The sequence below is a fragment of the Bos grunniens genome, chromosome 3, assembly GCF_055505025.1.
Source record: "Bos grunniens cultivar Pamir isolate PY7600 chromosome 3, Bosgru_T2T1.0, whole genome shotgun sequence".
Classification (NCBI taxonomy): domain Eukaryota; kingdom Metazoa; phylum Chordata; class Mammalia; order Artiodactyla; family Bovidae; genus Bos; species Bos grunniens.
This window is the reverse complement of record NC_141167.1, coordinates 116,201,832-116,226,354: the sequence shown is the minus strand read 5'-3', so window position 1 is coordinate 116,226,354 and position 24,523 is coordinate 116,201,832. Positions and strand designations below refer to the sequence as shown.

Genomic DNA, 24,523 nt, shown 5'->3' with positions numbered 1-24,523 from the left:
TTTTCCAAGGCAAACCATTCAACATCACTGTAATCCAAGTCTGTGCCCTAACCCACTGATGCTGAAGAAGCTGAAGTTGATCAGATCTATGAAGACCAAGAAGACCTCCTAGAAATAATACCAAAAAAGATGTCATGTTCATAATAGGGGATCGGAATGCAAAAGTAGGAAGTCAGGAGATTCCTAGAGTAACAGGCAAGTTTGGCCTCGAAGTACAAAATGAAGCAGGGGGAAGGCTAACAAAATTCTGCAAAGAGAGTGCACTGATCATGGCAAACATCCTCTTTCAACAACACAAGAGATAACTTTACACACGGACATCAGCAAATGGTCAGCACTGAAATCAGATTCATTATATTCTTTGTAGCCGAAGGTGGAGAAGCTGTTTACAGTCAGCAAAAACAAGACCTGAAACTGACTGTGGCTCAGATCATCAGCTTCTCATAGTAAAATTCAGGCTTAAACTAAAAAGAGCAGGGAAAATCACTAGACCAGTCAGGTATGAGTTAAATCAAATCCCCTATGAAGATACAGTGGAGGTGACAAATATATTCACGGGATTAGATCTAGTAAACAGAGTGCCTGAGAATTATGGACAGAGGTTTATGATATTTTATAGGAGACAGTGAATAAAATCATCCAAAAGAAAAATAAATGCAAGAAGGCAAAGTGGTAGCCTGAGGAAGCTTTACAAATAGCTGAGGAAACAAGAGAAGCAAAAAGCAAGAGAGAAAGGAAAAGGTACACTCAGCTAAACATAGAGTTCCAGAGGCAAGACAGACAAGTAGGCTTTCTTCAATTAACAATGCAAGGAAATAGAGGAGAATAACAGAAGAAGAAAGATTAGAGATCCCTTCAAGAAAATTGAAAAAAAAAGAAAATATCAAAGGAATATTTCCTCCAAAGATGGGCACAATAAAGGACAGAATCAAAGATCAAGAAGAGATGGCAAGAATACACAGAAGAACTGTACAAAAAAGATCTTAATGACCAGGATAATCACGCTGGTCTGGTCACTCACCCAGAGCCAAGCATTCTGGAGTGTGAAGTCAAGGGGGGCCTTAGGAAGCACTCCTGCTAGTAAAGCTAGTGGAGATGATGGAATTCCAGCACAGCTATTTAAAATCCTAAAAGATGATGCTATGAAAGTGCTTCACTCAGTATGTCAGCAAATTTGGAAAACCTAGCAGTGGCCACAGGACGGGAAAATGTCAATCCTTATCCCAATTCCCAAGAAGGACAGTATTAAAGAATGTTCAAATCACCAGACAATTGCACTTATCTCCTATGCCTGTAAGATTATGCTGAAAATCCTTCAAGGTAGGCTTTAGCAGTTCATGAACCAAGACCTTTCAGATGTTCAGACTGGGTTTAGAAAAGGCAGAGGAATCAGAAATCTACCTCTGTTTAATTGACTGGAATAAAGCCTTTGACTGTGTGGATCATAACAAACTGTGGAAAACTCTTGAAGAGATGGGAATACTATACCATCTTACCTGTCTCCTGAGAAACTTGTATGCAGGTCAAGAAGCAACACTTAGAATTTTGTGTGGAAAAACAGACTGGTTCAGAATTGAGAAAGGAGTACATCAAGACTGTTTATTTTCACCCTATTTATTTAATTTATACACAGAGCACATCATGTAAAATGCTGGGCTGGATGGGTTACAAGCTGGAACAAAGATTGCTGGGAGGAATATCAACAACCTCAGGTATTCAGATGATACCATTCTATTGACAGAAAGGGAAGAATAACTAAAGAGCCTCTTGATGAGGATGAAGGAGGAGAGTGAAAAAGCTGGCTTAAAACTCAGTATTAAAAAAATAAGATCATGGCATCTGGTCCCATCACTTCATAGCAAGTAGAAGGGGAAGAGGTGGAAACAGTGACAGATTTCCTCTTCTTGGGCTCTAAAATCACTGTGGATGGTGACTGTAGCCATGAAATTAGAAGAGGATTGTTTCTTAGCAGGAAAGCTATGACAAACCTAGACAGTGTGTCAAAAAGCAAAGACATCACTTTGCCGACAAAGGTCCATATAATCAAGGCTATGGTCTTTCCAGCAGTCGTGTAGGTGAGAGCTGGACCATAAAGAAGGCAGAGCACTGAAGAATTAATGCTTTCAAATGTGGTACTGGAGAAAACTCTTGAGAGTCCCTTCGACAGCAAGGAAATCCAACAAGTCAATCCTAAAGGAAATCAACCCTGAATGTGCACTGGAAGGATTGATGCTGAGGCTGAAGCTCCAATACTTTGGCCACCTGAATCAAAGAGCCGACTCATTGGAAGAGACCCTGATACTGGGAAAGATTGAAGGCAGGAGAAGAGGGTAACAGAGGATGAGATGGTCGGATGGCATCACTGATTCAATGCACATAAACTTGGGCAAATTCTGGGAGATGGTGAGAGACTGGGAAACCTGGCTTGCTACAGTCTATGTGGTCTCAAAGAGTCAGACATGACTTGGCAACTGAACGACAGCAAAAGCAATATCCAGAGAAGGAGGGCAACATAAGTGCCTTCAGTGAACTGAATACCTATCATATATTAAGCACTGTGCTTGACAGCTTGATAGAGGCAGAAAGGGAATCACAGAATAATGAACAAGACATTATTTCTATCATCAAAGAGTTCAGTTCAGTTCAGTCACCCAGTCACGTCAGACTCTTTGCGACCCCATGAACTGCAGCACACCAGGCCTCCCTGTCCATCACCAACCCCCGGAGTCCACCCTAACCCATGCTATCAAGTTGGCAATGCCATCCAACCATCTCATCCTCTGTCATCCCCTTCTCCTCCTGCCCTCAATCTTTCCCAGCATCAGGGTCTTTTCCAATGAGTCAGCTCTTTGCATCAGGTGGCCAAAGTACTGGAGTTTCAGCTTCAACATCAGTCCTTCCAAAGAACACCCAAGACTGATCTCCTTTAGGATGGACTGGTTGGATCTCCTTGCAGTCCAAGGGACTCTCAAGAGTCTTCTCCAACACCACACTTCAAAAGCATCAATTCTTCAGCATTCAGCTTTCTTTATAGTCCAACTCTCACATCCATACATGACCACTGGGAAAACCATAGCCTTGGCTAGAAGTACCTTTGTTGTCAAAGTAATGTCTCTGCTTTTGAATATGCTATCTAGGTTGGTCATAACTTCCCTTTCAAGGAGTAAGCGTCTTTTAATTTCATGGCTGCAATCACCATCTGCAGTGATTTTGGAGCCCAGAAAAATAAAGTCTGACACTGTTTCCACTGTTTCCCCATCTATTTCCCATGAAGTGATGGGACCAGATGCCATGATCTTAGTTTTCTGAATGTTGAGCTTTAAGCCAACTTTTTCACTCTCCACTTTCACTTTCATCAAGAGGCTCTTTAGTTCTTCTTCGCTTTCTGCCATAAGGGTGATGTCATCTGCATATCTGAGGTTATTGATATTTCTCCTGGCAATCTTGATTCCAGATTGTGCATCATCCTGCCCAGCCTTTCTCATGATGTACTCTGCATATAAGTTAAATAAGCAGGGTGACAATATACAGCCTTGACATACTCCTTTTCGGAAAACAGAGAAGGTACCAACTAGAAGAACTGAAAAATGCTTTCTTTCATGGTGATTCTGGTCTTTAAGCTAACTTTTGAAAAAATGAATGAAAACCTGAAAGATGGTGTGTATGGGGGGCGGGAGGAGTAGATAAGTAGTGTGTGGAGAATTAAAGGCGATAGCTTACGGTGAATGATGTCAGATTCATGATCTCTGAAGAAGATTTAGCTTTCGGATCAGGGACCAGGCTTGATCACTCAAGAGTTTTTGTGTAGCAGAGTTTTATTAAAGTATGACAAGGGACAGAGAAAGCTTCTGACACAGACATCAGTAGGGGACAGAGAATGACTCTGTGCTAGATTTAGCAGCTGTTTTATGTTGGTTAGAAAGTTATTAATCAGATAAGAGAGACACCTCAAGGCTGACGGAGTTTCTTTCACTAGGCTCTTCTCCCACAATATGCATTTTTGAGATAGGACGGCATGAGGTGTGTCAATCCCCAGCCATAAAACAATTGATATGAATACTGGTTTGTTGAGCTATTATCAGCCCAAGGTTTGAGAAAAGAAAAAAGTTAGTCTTAGGTGAAACCATTTTGAAGAAAGGCAAATTGCAAAGCAAATACATAGTTTCATTAACCTAGCTTAAGAAAAATATTTCCATAGAGAGTTTGTTTCCTCCTGCCACTTAAGGGAGAGATTTTTAAATGTCTGACACTTGCAGCCTATTTCCTCCATTTGGAGACCCCTGGCCTTCCTGCCTGTTACCCTCTCAAAGACATCTCAAATTACTCTGGAAACACAGACTTGGAATAGATGGAAATAGTCCTGCAGTGTAGGACTAAAGATCTGGGACCTGATTCTGAAGGTAAGGAGAAGCTGTGGAAGTTTTTCAGGGAGAGGAGTTTTCCATTTTAGGAAGATTATGGTGGCAGTAGTGTAAAGAATGCACAAGATGCAAGAGACACGGACTCACTCCCTGGGCCCCGGCAATCCCCTGGAAGAGGAAATCGCATCTCCCTCCAGTATTCTTGCCTGGAAAGTTCCATGGGCAGAGGAGCCTAGTAGGCTACAGCCCACAGGGTGGCAAAGAGTTGGACATGAGTGAGCATGCACACCCACTTTATGGTAGGAATATATAGAATAAGCTGATGAAGAGATAAACAGGAAACCAGTGGGCTCATAGAGATGCTACCAAATATGTGTCTGGTGGGAACTTCCTTGGCAGTCCAGGGGTTAGATTTCACACTTCCACTGTGGGGGGTGTGGATTCCGTCCTATATGCCATGTGACATGGAAAAAAAAAAAATTAAAGAAGTGTATTTGGTTATCTTCATTTTATTTACTAAATGTTCCAATCCTGCTCCCTCCCAGATATTGTAGAATTGTGCTTCCCTACTATCATGAAGTTGAACATGGCCACATGACTTGCTTTGACCAATAGAATTGAACAAGTGACACATATTGCTTTAGGACAGAATCATTTTATTCCCAGTGCAAACCCTGTACTGCCTCTCTCCATTTCACTATGTATCCAGTAATTCTTTAGATGACAGAAGTCTACATCTCTGAGTGGGAACAGAATTCCTACATTGCCAATGCAGCAAAAGAGAAATAAATGTTTATTATTTGGGGCCACTGAGATTTGACCTATTCTCACTGATGTGCATGCTCAGTCACTCAGTTGTGTCCAACTCTTTGCGAACCCATGGGACAGTAACCCACAGGCTCCTCTGTCCAAGGCTTTCCTGGTAAAAATACTGGAGTGGGTTGTCATTTCCTCCTCTAGGGGATCCTCCTGATCCAGGGATCAAACCTGCATCTCCTGTGTGGTCAGGCGAATTCTTTACCACTGAACCACCTGGGAAGCTCATTCTCACTGATAATGTGCCTCTAATATAGTTTCACTTCTACCAGTTAACACTCCCCACCCCGCCCCCAACCACCCCGCATATCTCTTGCTACATTTTATCTTTTTTTCATTAAGAAAATCTACTCTGTAGCCATACCTGAGCCATTAGTAAAAGCTCTTTGGGTCTAAAGCACTTATATCATTTACAATTACTCCCTATCAAAATAATGCAGCTGTACTCCCTCCCCCCGGCAAGAGGCTCATTCCTATACTTCCACATCAATGTTTGTAATGCCCTCTCCTGCCCTTTAAAACACTACATTGTAATTATTTTCAGACTGTATCCTCTACTTGCACAATGCTATGAAGTCCTTAAGAACATGTTCTGAGCTTATACACTTTGGTAACCCTGAGTCTTGAAACTAGTTGCTCAATAAAACTTGATGAATTAGTGACTAATAACCAGTGGAGAAGGAAATGGCAACCCACTCCAGCACTCTTGCCTGGAGAATCCCAAGGACAGAGAAGCCTTGTGGGCTACAGTCCATGGGGTCGCAACGAGTTGGACACGACTGAGTGACTTCACTTCACTTCACTTTACTTCAACCAATGGATGAGTAAACCCAGATTCTACTAACTAATGATGTGATTTTGAGAAGTGCTGGTCTGCTATGAGTCTCTATTTCACCTTTTGAAATAAGACATTTGGATTAGGTGATTCCTAGTGACCTTCCATCTCTGAAACCCCTTTGACAATAAGTCTAATATCACTCCTTCCCCTTTCAAATCCCTCTTTATTTTCTCATTCTCATGCTTTCCTTCACTTTTATGTCAGAGTTACAAGCTACTCTTTTCTAAACATTTTCTCCCTTTTCTTGTGTGACTGTCTTCTCTGTAGAGCCTTAGGTCACCAGGCTGATTCTCCTACTCTTCACCTCGTTATTACTGTCCCACTTCCTAGTCAGCCCTCATATTGATTGAAGGCTTTGGTTCTTGGTTGAATCAACTGCTCTAATTGAGATTTCATAATCATCCTGGTGGCTTCAGTTTTCTCCTAAACAGACTGATCTTTTAACTTTGTTTCAGTTGCTTCCTTCTTCAATTCCAGTCATTTTTAACTCTTTTGGAATCATTCAGAAAAAATGGCCATACCCTAGACCTGATGTCACAGGGACTTGCTCTACTTTTAACCTTTAATTAAAAAAATGCCAGCATACCACCCTGCTAGCATGTGAAATGAGTGCAATTACGTGGCAACAAGTAGATCAAACCAGTCAATCCTAAAGAAAATGAACCCTGAATATTCACTGGAAAGACTGATGCTGAAGCTGAAGCTCCAATACTTTTGGCCACCTGATGAGAAGAGCCAACTCTTTGGAAAAGATTCTGATGCTAGAAAAGATTGAGGGAAGGTGGAGAAGGTGGCAACCATGCATGAGATGATTGGATGGTATCACTGACTCAATGGACATGAGTCTGAGTAAACTCTGGGAGACAGTGAAGAAGGGGAACGTCTGGCATGCTGCAGTCTCTGGGGTCTCAAAGAGTCAGATATGACTTAGCGGCTGAATAACAGCAACAGCACACCACACTTGCATCAGTGAAAACCTCTTAATCTCTAACTCTTCCATTCCTTGATGTGTATAATATTTGTTGTTCAAATTTCACCCAGAGAACCATTTTCTTGATCCCAATATCCTTTCAAATGTGTTTGCCTCTTGTTGATTTTATTCCCTTACTTACTTGGCCCAAAAACATGGTTTACATTGTCAGTCTCTCTCTCTTTTTTTAATTTTTATTTTATTTTATTATATATATATATTTTTTTACTTTACAATATTGCATTGGTTTTGCCATACATCTCTTGTTATCTTCAGTCAGCTAGTCTTTTGTCTTTCCTCTACACTCAATCGACAATGCTGAAACCAATCCAATTATTTTCCTTCTCTGATCTTAAATCTAGACCTTCAAGCTCTAGTAGAGAAAATTACAAAATCACTCATATTGGTTTCAGAGGATCTTTGTTTCCGACTTCATCTTCCCAATCCCCCATGGTTTCTGGAAAATTTTCTATATGTCCCTGAATAAGTCTCTCCCATCCCCTTCTAGAACTGTTTCATAGATGGAAACAGTTTATCATATTAAGTGAAGTAAGTCAGTCAGAAAGAGAAATATCATATGACATCACTTATAGGTTCAGTTCAGTTCAGTCGCTCAGTCGTGTCCTACTCTTTGTGACTCCATGAATTGCAGCACGCCAGGCCACCCAGTCCATCACCAACTCCTGGAGTTCACTCAGACTCACATCCATCGAGTCAGTGATGCCATCCAGCCATCTCATCCTCTGGCGTCTCCTTCTCCTCCTGCCCCCAATCCCTCCCAGCATCAGAGTCTTTTCCAATGAGTCAACTCTTCACATGAGGTGGCCAAAGTACTGGAGTTTCAGCTTCAGCATCATTCCTTCTAAAGAAATCCCAGGGCTGATCTCCTTCAGAATGGACTGCTTAGATCTCCTTGCAGTCCAAGGGAATCTCAAGAGTCTTCTCCAACACCACAGTTCAAAAGCATCAATTCTTTGGCGCTCAGCCTTCTTCACAGTCCAACTCTCACATCCATACATGACCACTGGAAAAACCATAGCCTTGACTAGACAGACCTTTGTTGGCAAAGGTCTCTGCTTTTGAATATGCTATCTAGGTTGGTCATAACTTTCTTTCCAAGGAGTAAGCGTCCTTTAATTTCATGGCTGCAGTCACCATCTGCAGTGATTTTGGAGCCCAGAAAAATAAAGTCTGACACTGTTTCCACTGTTTCCCCATCTATTTCCCATGAAGTGATGGGACCGGATGCCATGATCTTCATTTTCTGAATGTTGAGTTTTAATCCAATTTTTTCACTCTCTACTTACACTTTCATCAAGAGGCTTTTTAGTTCCTCTTCACTTTCTGCCATAAGGGTGGTGTCATCTGCATATCTGAGATTATTGATATTTCTCCCAGCAATCTTGATTCCAGCTTGTGTGTCTTCCAGTCCAGAGTGTCTTATGATGTAGTCTGCATAGAAGTAAAATAAGCAGGGTGACAATATACAGCCTTGACGAACTCCTTTTCCTATTTGGAACCAGTCTGTTGTTTCATGTCCAGTTCTAACTGTTGCTTCCTGACCTGCATACAAATTTCTCAAGAGGCAGGTCAGGTGGTCTGGGATTCCCATCTCTTGAAGAATTTTCCACAGTTCATTGTGATCCACACAGCCAAAGGCTTTGGCATAGTCAATAAAGCAGAAATAGATGTTTTTCTGGAACTCTCTTGCTTTTTCCATGATCCAGCGGATGTTGGCAATTTGATCTCTGGTTCCTCTGCCTCTTCTAAAACCAGCTTGAACATCAGGAAGTTCACGGTTCACGTATTGCTGGAGCCTGGCTTAGAGAATTTTGAGCATTACTTTACTAGCATGTGAGATGAGTGCAATTGTGCGTTAGTTTGAGCACTCCTTGGCATTGCCTTTCTTTGGGATTGGAATGAAAACTGACCTTTTCCAGTCCTGTGGCCACTGCTGAGTTTTCCAAATTTGCTGGCATATTGAGTGCAGCAGCACTTTCACAGTGTCAACTTTCAGGATTTGAAATAGCTCAACTGGAATTCCATCATTTCCACTAGCTTTGTTCGTAGTGATGCTTTCTAAGGCCCACTTGACTTCACATTCCAGGATGTCTGGCTCTAGGTCAGTGATCACACCATCGTGATTATCCGGGTCATGAAGATCTTTTTTGTACAGTTCTTCTGTGTATTCTTGCCACCTCTTCTTAATATCTTCTGCTTCTGTTAGGTCCATACCATTTCTGTCCCTTATCGAGCCCATCTTTGCAGGAAATGTTCCCTTGGTATCTCTCATTTTCTTAAAGAGATCTCTAGTCTTTCCCATTCTGTTGTTTTCCTCTATTTCTTTGCATTGATCGCTGAGGAAGGCTTTCTTATCTCTCCTTGCTATTCTTTGGAACTCTGCATTCAGATGGGAATATCTTTCCTGTTCTCCTTTGCTTTTCGCTTCTCTTCTTTTCACAGCTATTTGCAAGGCCTCCCCAGACAGCCATTTTGCTTTTTTGCATTTCTTTTCCATGGGGATGGTCTTGATCCCTGTCTCCTTTACAATGTATGAACCTCATTCCATAGTTCATCAGGCACTCTATCTATCAGATCTAGGCCCTTAAATCTATTTCTCACTTCCACTGTATAATCATAAAGGATTTGATTTAGGTCCTACCTGAATGGTCTAGTGGTTTTCCCTACTTTCTTCAATTAAATCTGAATTTTGTAATAAGGAGTTCATGATCTGAGCCACAGTCAGCTCCTGGTCTTATTTTGTTGACTGTATAGAGCTTCTCCATCTTTGGCTGCAAAGAATATAATCAATCTGTTTTCGGTGTTGACCATCAGGTGATGACCATGTGTAGAGTCTTCTCTTGTGTTGTTGGAAGAGGGTGTTTGCTAGGACCAGTGCATTTTCTTGGCAAAACTCTATTAGTCTTTGCCCTGCTTCATTCTATATTCCAAGGCTAAATTTGCCTGTTACTCCAGGTGTTTCTTGACTTCCTACTTTTGTATTCCAGTCCCCTATAATGAAAAAGACATCTTTTTTGGGTGTTAGTTCTAGAAGGTCTTGTAGGTCTTCATAGAACCATTCAACTGCAGCTTCTTCAGCATTACTGGTTGGAGCATAGACTTGAATTACTGTGATATTGAATGGTTTGCCTTGGAAACAAACAAAGGTCATTCTGTCGTTTTTGAGATTGCATCCAAGTACTGCATTTTGGACTCTTTTGTTGAGCATGATGGCTACTCCATTTCTTCTGGAGAGATCTGACTAAATATGGTCCACTGGAGAAGGGAATGGCAAACCACTTCAGTATTCTTGCCTTGAGAACCCCATGAATAGTATGAAAAGGCAAAATGATAGGATACTGAAAGAGGAACTCCCCAGGTCAGTAGGTGCCCAATATGCTACTGGAGATCAGTGGAGAAATAACTCCAGAAAGAATGAAGGGATGGAGCCAAAGTAAAAACAATACCCAGCTGTGGATGTGACTGATGATAGAAGCAGGGTCTGATGCTGTAAAGAGCAATATTGCATAGGAACCTGGAATGTCAGGTCCATGAATCAAGGCAAATTGGAAGTGGTCAAACAAGAGATGGCAAGAATGAATGTCGACATTCTAGGAATCAGCGAACTGAAATGGACTGGAATGGGTGAATTTAACTCAGATGACCATTATATTACTATTGTGGGCAGGAATCCCTCAGAAGAAATGGAGTAGGAGAGCTTCAGAAGATGGCAGAGGAGTAGGACAGAGAGAACACTTTCTCCCCCACAAATTCATCAAAAGAGCATTTAAACGTCGAGTAAATTCCACAAAACAACTTCTGAATGCCGGCAGAGGACATCAGGCACCCAGAAAAGCAATCCAACTCTTCGAAAGGAGGTAGGAAAAAATATAAAAGACAAAAAAAGAGACAAAAGAGGGAGGGACAGAGCTCCGTCCCGGGAAGGGAGTCTTAAAAAGAGAGAAGTTTCCAAACACCAGGAAACCTTCTCACTGCCGAATCTGTGCCGAGCTTTGGAAGCACAGAGGGCAATATAACAGGAAGAAAAAATAAATAAACAATTAAAACTCGAAGATTGCGAGTCCTACGGTAACTCCCCCAGTGGAGAAGCAGCGCAGACGCCTGCAGGCGCCATTAACAAGCGGGGGCTGGGCAGGGAGGCGCAGCGCGGGCTGCATCGCTTAGAGTAAGAATCTGGCCTGAATACCCTGAGCACTATCTGAGCGAAATAATTTGGGCTAACAAACCAGACTGTGGGATATCTACTACGCGAAAAGCCAGCCCCAACCTAAGACCACCAGGCCCGCGCACGGAACAAAGAATTGAACAGAGATAGCCGGCTGCAGACCTTCCCCCTCCTGTGATAGGCAGCCAGAGCCGGAAGGGGGCAATCGCAGCCCCAGAGAGACATTATCTATAAAACTGTAAGCAGGCTTCTTTGCTAACTAAAACTTCTTGGGGGTCTGGACGGTTAACATCTGCCTAAGAAGGTGCGCCGGTTTTGCGCCCAGATAACCGAGTGGCGGGGAGGCGATAAGTCGCAGCATTGGCGCTCGCCAAACACCTCATCACTTGAGCTGCTCGGACCTGGGAAGAGCACAATACTCAGGCCCAACTGAGTCTGCGCCTCTGAGGACTATCCGAGTGCCTGAACCTGAGCGGCTTGGACCTGGGAGGTACATGCAACCCAGGGCCAGCCTCGGATTGTTCCCGGCGGAACAACCTAGAGCCCGAGCAGTGTGGGCAGGGAGGCTACACGCGCAGTGAGTGGGGGCAGACCCAGTGTGGCTGAGGCACTGCGAGCGCACGCCAGTGTTATTTGCTTGCAGCATCCCTCCCTCCCTCCCCACAGCGCGACTGAACAAAGAGAAGAAATACAGTTCCACCCATCAGAACACTGACACAAGCTTCCCTAACCAGGAAACCTTGACAAGCCACCTGTACAAACCCACACACAGTGAGGAATAGCCACAATAAAGAGAACTCCACAAACTGCCAGAATACAGAAAGGACACCCCATACTCAGCAATTTAAACAAGATGAAGAGACAGAGGAATAGCCAGCAGATAAAGGAACAGGATAAATGCCCACCAAACCAAACAAAAGAGGAAGAGATAGGGAATCTACCTGATAAAGAATTCTGAATAATGATAGTGAAATTGATCCAAAATCTAGAAATTAAAATGGAATCACAGATAAATAGCTTGGAGACAAGGATTGAGAAGATGCAAGAAAGGTTTAACAAGGACCTAGAAGAAATACAAAAGAGTCAATATACAATGAATAATGCAATAAATGAAATTAAAAACACTCTGGAGGCAACAAATAGTAGAATAACAGAGGCAGAAGATAGGATTAGTGAATTAGAAGATAGAATGGTAGAAATAAATGAATCAGAGAGAATAAAAGAAAAACGAATTAAAAGAAATGAGGACAATCTCAGAGACCTCCAGGACAATATTAAACGCTACAACATTCGAATCATAGGGGTTCCAGAAGAAGAAGACAAAAAGAAAGACCATGAGAAAATACTTGAGGAGATAATAGTTGAAAACTTCCCTAAACTGGGGAAGGAAATAATCACCCAAGTCCAAGAAACCCAGAGAATCCCAAACAGGATAAACCCAAGGCGAAACACCCCAAGACACATATTACTCAAATTAACAAAGATCAAACACAAAGAACAAATATTAAAAGCAGCAAGGGAAAAACAACAAATAACACACAAGGGAATTCCCATAAGGATAACAGCTGATCTTTCAATAGAAACTCTTCAAGCCAGGAGGGAATGGCAAGACATACTTAAAATGATGAAAGAAAATAACCTACAGCCCAGATTATTGTACCCAGCAAGGATTTCATTCAAGTATGAAGGAGAAATCAAAAGCTTCTCAGATAAGCAAAAGCTGAGAGAATTCTGCACCACAAAACCAGCTCTACAACAAATACTAAAGGATATTCTCTAGACAGGAAACACAAAAATGGTGTATAAATTCGAACCCCAAACAATAAAGTAAATGGCAACGGGATCATACTTATCAGTAATTACCTTAAACGTAAATGGGTTGAATGCCCCAACCAAAAGACAAAGACTGGCTGAATGGATACAAAAACAAGACCCCTACATATGTTGTCTACAGGAGACCCACCTCAAAACAGGGGACACATACAGACTGAAAGTGAAGGGCTGGAAAAAGATTTTCCATGCAAATAGGGACCAAAAGAAAGCAGGAGTAGCAATACTCATATCAGATAAAATAGACTTTAAAACAAAGGCTGTGAAAAGAGACAAAGAAGGTCACTACATAATGATCAAAGGATCAATCCAAGAAGAAGATATAACAATTATAAATATATATGCACCCAACACGGGAGCATCGCAGTATGTAAGACAAATGCTAACAAGTATGAAAGGAGAAATTAACAATAACACAATAATAGTGGGAGACTTTAATACCCCACTCACACCTATGGATAGATCAACTAAACAGAAAATTAATAAGGAAACACAAACTTTAAACGATACAATAGACCAGTTAGACCTAATTGATATCTATAGGACATTTCATCCCAAAACAATGAATTTCACCTTTTTCTCAAGCGCACATGGAACCTTCTCCAGGATAGATCACATCCTGGGCCATAAAGCTAGCCTTGGTAAATTCAAAAAAATAGAAATCATTCCAAGCATCTTTTCTGACCACAATGCAGTAAGATTAGATCTCAATTACAGGAGAAAAACTATTAAAAATGCCAACATATGGAGGCTGAACAACACGCTGCTGAATAACCAACAAATCACAGAAGAAATCAAAAAAGAAATCAAAATTTGCATAGAAATGAATGAAAATGAAAACACAACAACCCAAAACCTGTGGGACACAGTAAAAGCAGTCCTAAGGGGAAAGTTCATAGCAATACAGGCACACCTCAAGAAACAAGAAAAAAGTCAAATAAATAACCTAACTCTACACCTCAAACAACTAGAAAAGGAAGAAATGAAGAACCCCAGGGTTAGTAGAAGGAAAGAAATCTTAAAAATTAGAGCAGAAATAAATGCAAAAGAAACAAAAGAGACCATAGCAAAAATCAACAAAGCCAAAAGCTGGTTCTTTGAAAGGATAAATAAAATTGACAAACCATTAGCCAGACTCATCAAGAAACAAAGGGAGAAAAATCAAATCAATAAAATTAGAAATGACAGTGGAGAGATCACAACAGACAATATAGAAATACAAAGGATCATAAGAGACTATTATCAACAATTATATGCCAATAAAATGGACAACGAGGAAGAAATGGACAAATTCTTAGAAAAGTACAACTTTCCAAAACTCGACCAGGAAGAAATAGAAAACCTTAACAGACCCATCACAAGCATGGAAATTGAAACTGTAATCAAAAATCTTCCAGCAAACAAAAGCCCAGGTCCAGACGGCTTCACAGCTGAATTCTACCAAAAATTTAGAGAAGAGCTAACACCTATCCTGCTCAAACTCTTCCAGAAAATTGCAGAGGAAGGTAAACTTCCAAACTCATTCTATGAGGCCACCATCACCCTAATACCAAAACCTGACAAAGATGCCACAAAAAAAGAAAACTATAGGCCAATATCACTGATGAACATAGATGCAAAAATCCTAAACAAAATTCTAGCAATCAGAATCCAACAACACATTAAAAAGATCATACACCATGACCAAGTGGGCTTTATCCCAGGGATGCAAGGATTCTTCAATATCCGCAAATCAATCAATGTAATACACCACATTAACAAATTGAAAAACAAAAACCATATGATTATCTCAATAGATGCAGAGAAAGCCTTTGACAAAATTCAACACCCATTTATGATAAAAACTCTCCAGAAAGCAGGAATAGAAGGAACATACCTCAACATAATAAAAGCTATATATGACAAACCCACAGCAAACATTATCCTCAATGGTGAAAAATTGAAAGCATTTCCTCTAAAGTCAGGAACAAAACAAGGGTGCCCACTTTCACCATTACTATTCAACATAGTTTTGGAAGTTTTGGCTACAGCAATCAGAGCAGAAAAAGAAATAAAAGGAATCCAAATTGGAAAAGAAGAAGTAAAACTCTCACTATTTGCAGATGACATGATCCTCTACATAGAAAACCCTAAAGACTCCACCAGAAAATTACTAGAACTAATCAATGATTATAGTAAAGTTGCAGGATATAAAATCAACACACAGAAATCCCTTGCATTCCTATACACTAATAATGAGAAAACAGAAAGAGAAATTAAGGAAACAATTCCATTCACCATTGCAACGAAGAGAATAAAATATTTAGGAATATATCTACCTAAAGAAACTAAAGACCTATATATAGAAAACTATAAAACACTGGTGAAAGAAATCAAAGAGGACACTAATAGATGGAGAAATATACCATGTTCATGGATTGGAAGAATCAATATAGTGAAAATGAGTATACTACCCAAAGCAATTTATAGATTCAATGCAATCCCTATCAAGCTACCAACAGTATTCTTCACAGAGCTAGAACAAATAATTTCACAATTTGTATGGAAATACAAAAAACCTCGAATAGCCAAAGCGATCTTGAGAAAGAAAAATGGAACTGGAGGGATCAACCTACCTGACTTCAGGCTCTACTACAAAGCCACAGTTATCAAGACAGTATGGTACTGGCACAAAGACAGAAATATAGATCAATGGAACAAAATAGAAAGCCCAGAGATAAATCCACGCACATATGGACACCTTATCTTTGACAAAGGAGGCAAGAATATACAGTGGATTAAAGACAATCTCTTTAACAAGTGGTGCTGGGAAATCTGGTCAACCACTTGTAAAAGAATGAAACTAGAACACTTTCTAACACCATATACAAAAATAAACTCAAAATGGATTAAAGATCTCAACATAAGACCAGAAACTATAAAACTCCTAGAGGAGAACATAGGCAAAACACTCTCTGACATACATCACAGCAGGATCCTCTATGACCCACCTCCCAGAATATTGGAAATAAAAGCAAAAATAAACAAATGGGACCTAATTAAACTTAAAAGCTTCTGCACATCAAAGGAAACTATTAGCAAGGTGAAAAGACAGCCTTCAGAATGGGAGAAAATAATAGCAAATGAAGCAACCGACAAACAACTAATCTCAAAAATATACAAGCAACTCCTACAGCTCAACTCCAGAAAAATAAATGACCCAATCAAAAAATGGGCCAAAGATCTAAATAGACATTTCTCCAAAGAAGACATACAGATGGCTAACAAACACTTGAAAAGATGTTCAACATCACTCTTTATCAGAGAAATGCAAATCAAAACCACTATGAGGTACCATTTCACACCAGTCAGAATGGCTGCGATCCAAAAGTCTACAAATAATAAATGCTGGAGAGGGTGTGGAGAAAAGGGAACCCTCTTACACTGTTGGTGGGAATGCAAATTAGTACAGCCACTATGGAGAACAGTGTGGAGATTCCTTAAAAAACTGGAAATAGAACTGCCTTATGATCCAGCAATCCCACTGCTGGGCATACACACTGAGGAAACCAGAAGGGAAAGAGACACGTGTACCCCAATGTTCATCGCAGCACTGTTTATAATAGCCAGGACATGGAAGCAACCTAGATGTCCATCAGCAGATGAATGGATAAGAAAGCCGTGGTACATATACACAATGGAGTATTACTCAGCCATTAAAAAGAATATATTTGAATCAGTTCTAATGAGGTGGATGAAACTGGAGACTATTATACAGAGTGAAGTAAGCCAGAAGGAAAAACATAAATACAGTATACTAACGCATGTATATGGAATTTAGAAAGATGGTAACGATAACCCTGTGTACGAGACAGCAAAAGAGACACTGATGTATAGAACAGTCTTATGGACTCTGTGGGAGAGGGTGGGAAGATTTGGGAGAATGTCATTGAAACATGTGAAATGTCATGTATGAAACGAGATGCCAGTCCAGGTTCAGTGCACGATGCTGGATGCTTGGGGCTGGTGCGCTGGGAAGGCCCAGGGGGATGGTATGGGGAGGTTGGGAGGGAGGAGGGTTCAGGATGGGGAGCATGTGATTTTTTTTTAAATAAAATTTTTGAAAAAAAAAAAAAATGAAAGAAAAAGAAATGGAGTAGCCATCATGCTCAACACTTATAGGTAGAATCTAAAAAATGACACATATGAATTTTTTACAAAACAGAAACAAACTTATGGTTATCAAAGGGGAAAGGGAAGGAAGAGTAAATTAGGAGTTTGGTATTAGCTGATACAAACTACTATATATAAAATAGTTAAACCATAAAGCCCTAGAGAGAGAAAATACACATAACATATGTGTGTGTATGTGTGTGTGTGTGTGTGTATATATATATATGTATATATATATATATTCTGAATCACTTTGCTGTACATTTGAAACTAATCAAGCATACTTCAGGTTTTTTTTTTTTTTTTAATTTGAAAAGAACTGTTTTAAACAGTTTTCAAGTTTCCAAGTCAGTATTTCTGTTTATTATTTCACCACCTAATTCTATGTTGAAATAGAGGTAACTAGGGTAAGACTCTTGGCTTCTTGTTCAACTGTCATATCATCCCCACCTCGGAGAGGTTTAGCAATCCATCTCTTAGTTTCTGATTCATTTAGCCTGGGTGGACCCAGATATATTTTTGGAGTTTTGTTTTGTTTTTTAAATTATCCATGTAACATAATGTGGAGTTAGCTTTTAATCTTCAAATCACTGCTGAAATGTCTTGTTCTGTGGTATTGTTTGCTTACTCTCAAATTTAACACTTCTAATCAAAATTCAACATTGGCACCAAAGTATTGTGGGTTGTTTTGTTTGTTTTGTTGCTGTTGTTGTTTTCTTTTCCAGTGATAAAAAATCCAGGGGCAAGAAGTATTGGCTTTAGTTTGGTTAGTCAAGGATGTCAGGGCTGGGAGCTGAGAGCTGAAATATTCTTGGGTTTTGCTTTATATTCCCAGGATGCTACTACAGTTCTAACAATCATATCTGTTTTTAGGCAGAATAAGAAAAGCCAGATGCTGAAAATGGTGGAACCTCCCTCAGGAACAGGCTTCCACTTATGTTTCTTGGTCAGTGCCCCATCACATGGCCAGCCCATCATATGACCACTCTCTCACAAAGCACAGGATCTGAAGAGGTGATATTCTAGCTTTCTATCTCTGATGACAAAGGAAAGGAGGAAAAGGGATAAAAATAAATGCTGAGTGTGGTATCTGCCATGAAGCTTGTCTCAAGAGGGTTTTTTTTTGGGGGGTGGGGGGTGGGGAATAGTTTGTTTTGTTTTTTGTTAATTGTTTTCCTAGTCAACTAGTTTTAAAAACCTGGTATCACCCTCAGCTCTTCCTGTCCTCTCACATTCATTTCCAACTAAGCTTTTGAAGCTAAAATAAATGCCTTTCCAACTCCATTGTCATCATCCCAACTCAGACCCTTGGTATGTTTGGCCTTGGTATGTTTGGACAGGATAATTACCACCTTGCCTCTAGTCTCTTGATACTCTGCCCAAGCTAGCCTGCACACCATCACCAAGGCTTATGTTACCAAAAGAATCAGAAGTGTTTAACGGCACCCGTTGCCCTTGAGATTCTTCACTGTCTACTCCTGAAGATCAGGCTGCTCATTGAGAATATCTCAGGCCTCTCCACCTCTGCCACCACTCATGCCCTACTCTCTGTTCAGTGTGCCCACTTTCTCTCTTTCCTTTCTTGACCTTTACCAGCTTCTCCTAATGTGGTGGTTACATCAGGATCTAGGGCAATGATTTCTTACTGAGCCATAATGCTGAATCCTGGGACTCACTGTGATAACTCAATGTCTTCCAACATTCAGCCCACAGAGGGCTGTGTTCATTCAGATTTTATTCTCTCACATTGGGAAGCAGATGAGGCTGTTGCTTAGAAAAACATAAGACATGCAGGATAAGCAAGCACAGAACAGATAAATACTGTTCAACTTACTCTTCTTTAGAGAACAATTTTGTCGATGTACTTTCTCTCATTGATGAGGTAAGCATTGCAAGTATAGGATAAAAGAAAAGTTCTTTCAGCTTGCCTTGCTGCTGCTGCTGCTGCTAAATCGCTTCAGTCATGTCCGACTCTGTGCGGCCCCATAGACAGCAGCCCATTAGGCTCCTCTGTCCCTGGGATTCTCCAGGCAAGAATACTGGAGTGGGTTGCCATTTCCTTTTCCCAGCTTGCCTTAGGCCAAGGTAAAAGGAGACATTTTGCTGGCCAGCCTAGCTCACAAGATGATTACACTGGAATTGGGACATTTCCAATAACCTATCACTGTCAATATTTTACAATATCTAGCTATTTATAGATAAATCTTACTGTATCTATATATCTATGCATCTATCTATCATCTGTCTATCTCAAGATGTACAGAAAGTAAAGACAGGATTTGTGGCCATGGTGTTCTAGTCACTGTTTAACAACTGGTTTCCCTGGTGGTTCAGACAGTCAAGAATCCACCTGCAGTGCAGGAGACCTGGGCTTGATCCCTAGGTAGGGAAGATCCCCTGTAGAAGTAAAGTCTACAGTCCATGGGGTCACAAAGAGTTGGACATGACTGAGCGACTAAGCATGCATTAGGGAAGAAAACCTTTCCCTGATGTGTTTGCCAATTTCCAAAGTGTGAATACATGCACCATGAACTATTTCAAGCTACCAATGTGATACCACTGAACACAGAATTGAGAAAACATGTGACACAATTAGCCCTTGCAAGTACATTGCTGTGTGCTACCCATTACTGAATAGTTATTTATTAAATGCTTACTACACCCTAGGTAGTGTGATATTGATAATGCAGGAAACAAGACAGACATAGTCCCTGCTTTTGTGACATTTACAACCTAATGGGAGGACAAAAGCTAATTCTCCAGGAATCCAGGCTTCTGTCATCTTTTCCACCTTTAATTCAATTTACTTTTAAAGTATGCCATACAAATTATTTTTATAATTTATGCATATCAATTATTATGCAGATATCTTTTATCCTGCATTATAAACTCCCTCAGAATTTATATATCCTCAAATGATATTCCTTCACTTTGACCCCACCATATTTAGTCAACATTTCATCCATAGTAGACCTCTGTATATATTTATTAAAGAAATGAGTGAGTGTTGGAATGGTTATTGGGTTACTTGGGAGTTTTTTGTATAATTTGATGGCAGTTGGGACATGGGTTGAAGTGGCAAGAATACCCATTAACAAAACCTCTTCCCTCTTAGTTCCTTCTGCTCCCAGGTGACTGAGTTCATTATGTAAGTCAAGCTTTGAGTGATTTCAACCATGCCCTCCTCCTCCACTCAGTTCCAAATAAAAATGAGTTACACAGAGCCCACCAGCAGTACTTTACGAGTGCTAGCAATTGCTACCGTGCATCCTTAATAGCAGCGTAATCAAAAGTTATGATGCATTTTTCTGTAATCACAAGAAATGATACCCACTTAAGTGCTAAGTAAAGCAAATTCCTACCAAAAAAAAAAAAGGCAAAAGCATTTCAATTTTCATTTTGAAATGAGTAAGTCAAAATCAATTTGGTGAAGCAGTTAATAGCAACTGTGTGCCTCTTTCCTGTTCCTAACAGGTACAATTTTCTTTCAACAAACAGCTATGCAGAGGTCTCTGATGCTGCATTAACATGTGTATTCAAACCATCTCACTATTGTGTATTAAAATTGGGTAATAGAGGCCATAAGAGAAACACGAACATGAATCTTAAGAAGCAGACCAATTTGCCAGCATCAAGAACATATACTTAGCAAAAAATAAATATAAATAAACTGGTAAGGAGTTTTTACATGGGGATTTCAGAACACTACAGCTGAAAAGTGCATCCCAAGTGCCTCTGTGTGAGCTATCAGCTGCGCCAAAACCAAGCTGGAGGAGGAAGGAAATATCTTTGTTTGTAAAGAGTATATGTGTGTTGTATATCCTCACTCTTTCCCCCAAAATGAGGATGTCAGCTAAAAAGAGACGTGTCAAATATTAATTGGATTGAAAAGACCAACATTCTCCCATTTCTTACACACACACACACACACACACACACACACACTATCTTGTCTAGTAAAACTGTAAAAACTGTAAAAAGAGTTGACAAAATATATTTGTCTATTGTAATTATGTGTCCTAAGAAACTGATTTGCAAAAAGAAAAAATTGTAACCTTGAATTATCACCATGGCACATTTTCTCCTATAACTCCTTTATTTCTCTGCCCTTCTCTCTCTCTTTCTGTCTTTAAGTTTTAGGAAATTGTATTGTAAATATATGTGCATGTGTGTATGAGTGTGTGTGTGCCTGTGTATACAAATGTTTGCATTTTATCTTGCAGCAGATTTTAATAAGAATCATTGAAGACTATTAAAAATGCATGTTTTCTGAAGCAACAGGCATTTTTGTTTCTTTGCATTTTTTCACTATATATTTAGTTTAAAATTTAAGCAAGAAAATCACATTGCAGTTGTTAAGATAAAATCCCTAAGATAAACATTCTGAGGTTACTATCCAAAGATAATATAGTAATCCAACACATATTCCCAGTACTGTCTTAAGAGCTACAAAGATAGCTTACTGCACATATGAAATTATTAGAACATAAATTTCTAGAAATGAAGTCACTTCAATGATGCAATGTCCTATTTCTTATTTTTTAGACTTCAAATAAATGCTTCCCAAATTTTCACTAAAGCCGTTGTTGAAATCAATAATGTAGGAGCCTAATCATAAGACTCAATTAATATGATGCAGGCAAAAGCTGGATATTGATCCAGCTGATGTGAAATAACTCACTGAGTGCACTGGTAGCCAAAACACACCTGGAGGAAAATTAACAGGGGCCCTACTTTTATTTTTACCAGTGGGTTATGTTTCCCTATTCACACCCTTGCCCCAGGCATCCAGTCCAGTTTAGAGACAACAAATCTTCATTCATGAAGTTGGACGGATTACTGTGCCATTTTTTTAAAGCATGGACCATACTTTGGATTCAGTATGATAAATATATATATTGAAATTACAGTAAAATTTGCTGAAACTTTGAAGAAAGTGAAAGTGAAGTCACTCAGTCATGTCCAACTCTTTGCGACCCCGTGGACTGTAGCCCACCAGGCTCCACCGTCCATGGGATTCTCCAGGCAAGAATACTGGAGTGGGTTGCCATTTCCTTCTCCAGGGGATCTTCCCAACCCAGGGATCGAACCCAGGTCTCCTGCATCACAGGCAGACGCTTTAACCTCTGAGCCACCAGGGAAACACAGATAGTTTGTTCTTTTGTAATGTTCCATATTGAAAACTATTCTGGATTTCCTTTTTATCTGAGAGAAACATTCTGAGGTGAAACTGAATTTTAAAAGACAGGTATTTCTGTTGAAAAATATTTTAGAGATGATTCCTATACACAGAATTAAATATAAGAAGGTTAAGAAGAGTATATGACAAAATACTGATGATGATAGGTTATCCCCTATAACTAGGATAAAGATTTTTATCCTCTTTGTGTCCATGGTATGTGTTTTCTGATTTTTCTGTGACTGCTACCAATTACTTGTAAAATAAAACTGAAAATAAATACACAAATATCCAGAGATGTTTTCAATACCAGTAAAACAGACAAGAAGAAGATAACCCAAAGGACAGGCTGAGTGGAAGCCAACAAAAATTATGAAGGCCAAGAGACAGCAAAACTGGAAAAATTACCTAAAATGTCCTGGTCACCAGAGGTGGAGGGAGAGAGCTGCAGCCTTGAACCAGTAGGAAAGTTAAACCATTAAAACATTAAGGTTTCAGTCTGTTGTCACTGCCTGCCTTCCTCTGGAACTGTTGCAGATAAGTGATTAGACCAGCCTCACCCAAGAGCCAATATATGTGTCTGGATTATACCCTGTACTACAGTCTATCATGGAGTATGTGGGAGCTGAAATCCCGTCCACTCTCCACTTACCATGTCTGGTTTCCTGGCATGCGACAGAACACCTCAGACGAATAATCATTTTTTTTTTTCTAATCATGGAATAGCATTGGGCAGGTAAATACAATGTGAACCAGTGAGCTGCTTCCATTATAAGATTATCTTGTGCATGTGTGCTGAGTCCTGTACGATTCTTTGGGACCCCATGGACTGTAGCCCATCAGGCTCTTCTGACAATGAAATCTTCCAGGCAAGAATACTGGAGTGGGTTGCCGTTTCCTCCTCCAGACCCAAGGATGGAACCCACATTTCCTGCATTGGCAGGTGGATTTTTTAACGCTAGTACCACCTGGAAAGTCCATTAGCAGAGGAAGTGATGCATAATCAGATCAGATCAGTCTCTCAGTTGTGTCCGACTCTTTGTGACCCCATGAATCGCAGCACGCCAGGCCTCCCTGTCCATCACCAACTCCCGGAGTTCACTCAGACTCACGTCCATCAAGTCAGTGATACCATCCAGCCATCTCATCCTCTGTCGCCCCCTTCTCCTCTTGCCCCCAATCCCTTCCAGCATCAGAGTCTTTTCCAATGAGTCAACTCTTCGCATGAGGTGGACAAAGTACTGGAGTTTCAGCTTTAGCATCAGTCCTTCCAAAGAAATCCCAGGGCTGATCTCTTGGACTGGTTGGATCTCCTTGCAGTCCAAGGGACTCTCAAGAGTCTTCTCCAACACCACAGTTCAAAAGCATCAATTCTTTGGCACTCAGCCTTCTTCACAGTCCAACTCTCACATCCATACATGACCACAGGAAACACCATAGCCTTGACTAGACAGACCTTTGCTGGCAAAGTAATGTCTCTGCTTTTGAATATGCTATCTAGGTTGGTCATAACTTTCCTTCCAAGGAGTAAGCGTCTTTTAATTTCATGGCTGCAGTCACCATCTGTAGTGATTGTGGAGCCCAGAAAAATAAAGTCTGACACTGTTTCCCCATCTATTTCCCATGAAGTGATGGGACCGGATGCCATGATTTTCGTTTTCTGAATGTTGAGCTTTAAGCCAATTTTTTCACTCTCCACTTTCACTTTCATCAAGAGGCTTTTTAGTTCCTCTTCACTTTCTGCCATAAGGGTGGTGTCATCTGCATATCTGAGGTTATTGATATTTCTCCCGGCAATCTTGATTCCAGCTTGTGTTTCTTCCAGTCCAGCGTTTCTCGTGATGTACTCTGCATATAAGTTAAATAAGCAGAGTGACAACATACAGCCTTGATGTACTCCTTTTCCTATTTGGAACCAGTCCGTTGTTCCATGTCCAGTTCTAACTGTTGCTTCCTGACCTGCGTACAAATTTCTCAAGAGGCAGGTCATAGGCATCCAATAAATATTAACATCGACATTTTAGGAGTCAGTGAACTAAAATGGACGGCAATGGGCAAATTTAATTCAGATGACCATTCTATCTACTTCTGTAGGCAAGAATCCCTTAGAAAGAATGGAGTAGCCCTCATAGTCAACAAAAGAGTCCAAAATTCAGTACTTGGGTGCAATTTCAGAAACATTAGAACGATC

General features: G+C 40.3%; 1 non-coding gene across 1 annotated transcript; it reads right to left on the bottom strand.

Annotated features, from left to right (window-relative positions):
• Positions 1-22,222: 22,222 nt before the first annotated feature.
• Positions 22,223-22,294, bottom strand: TRNAH-GUG (transfer RNA histidin (anticodon GUG)). Its single transcript has one exon. It is a non-coding gene; the product is annotated as a tRNA-His (tRNA).
• Between the last annotated feature and the right edge of the window lie 2,229 nt (positions 22,295-24,523).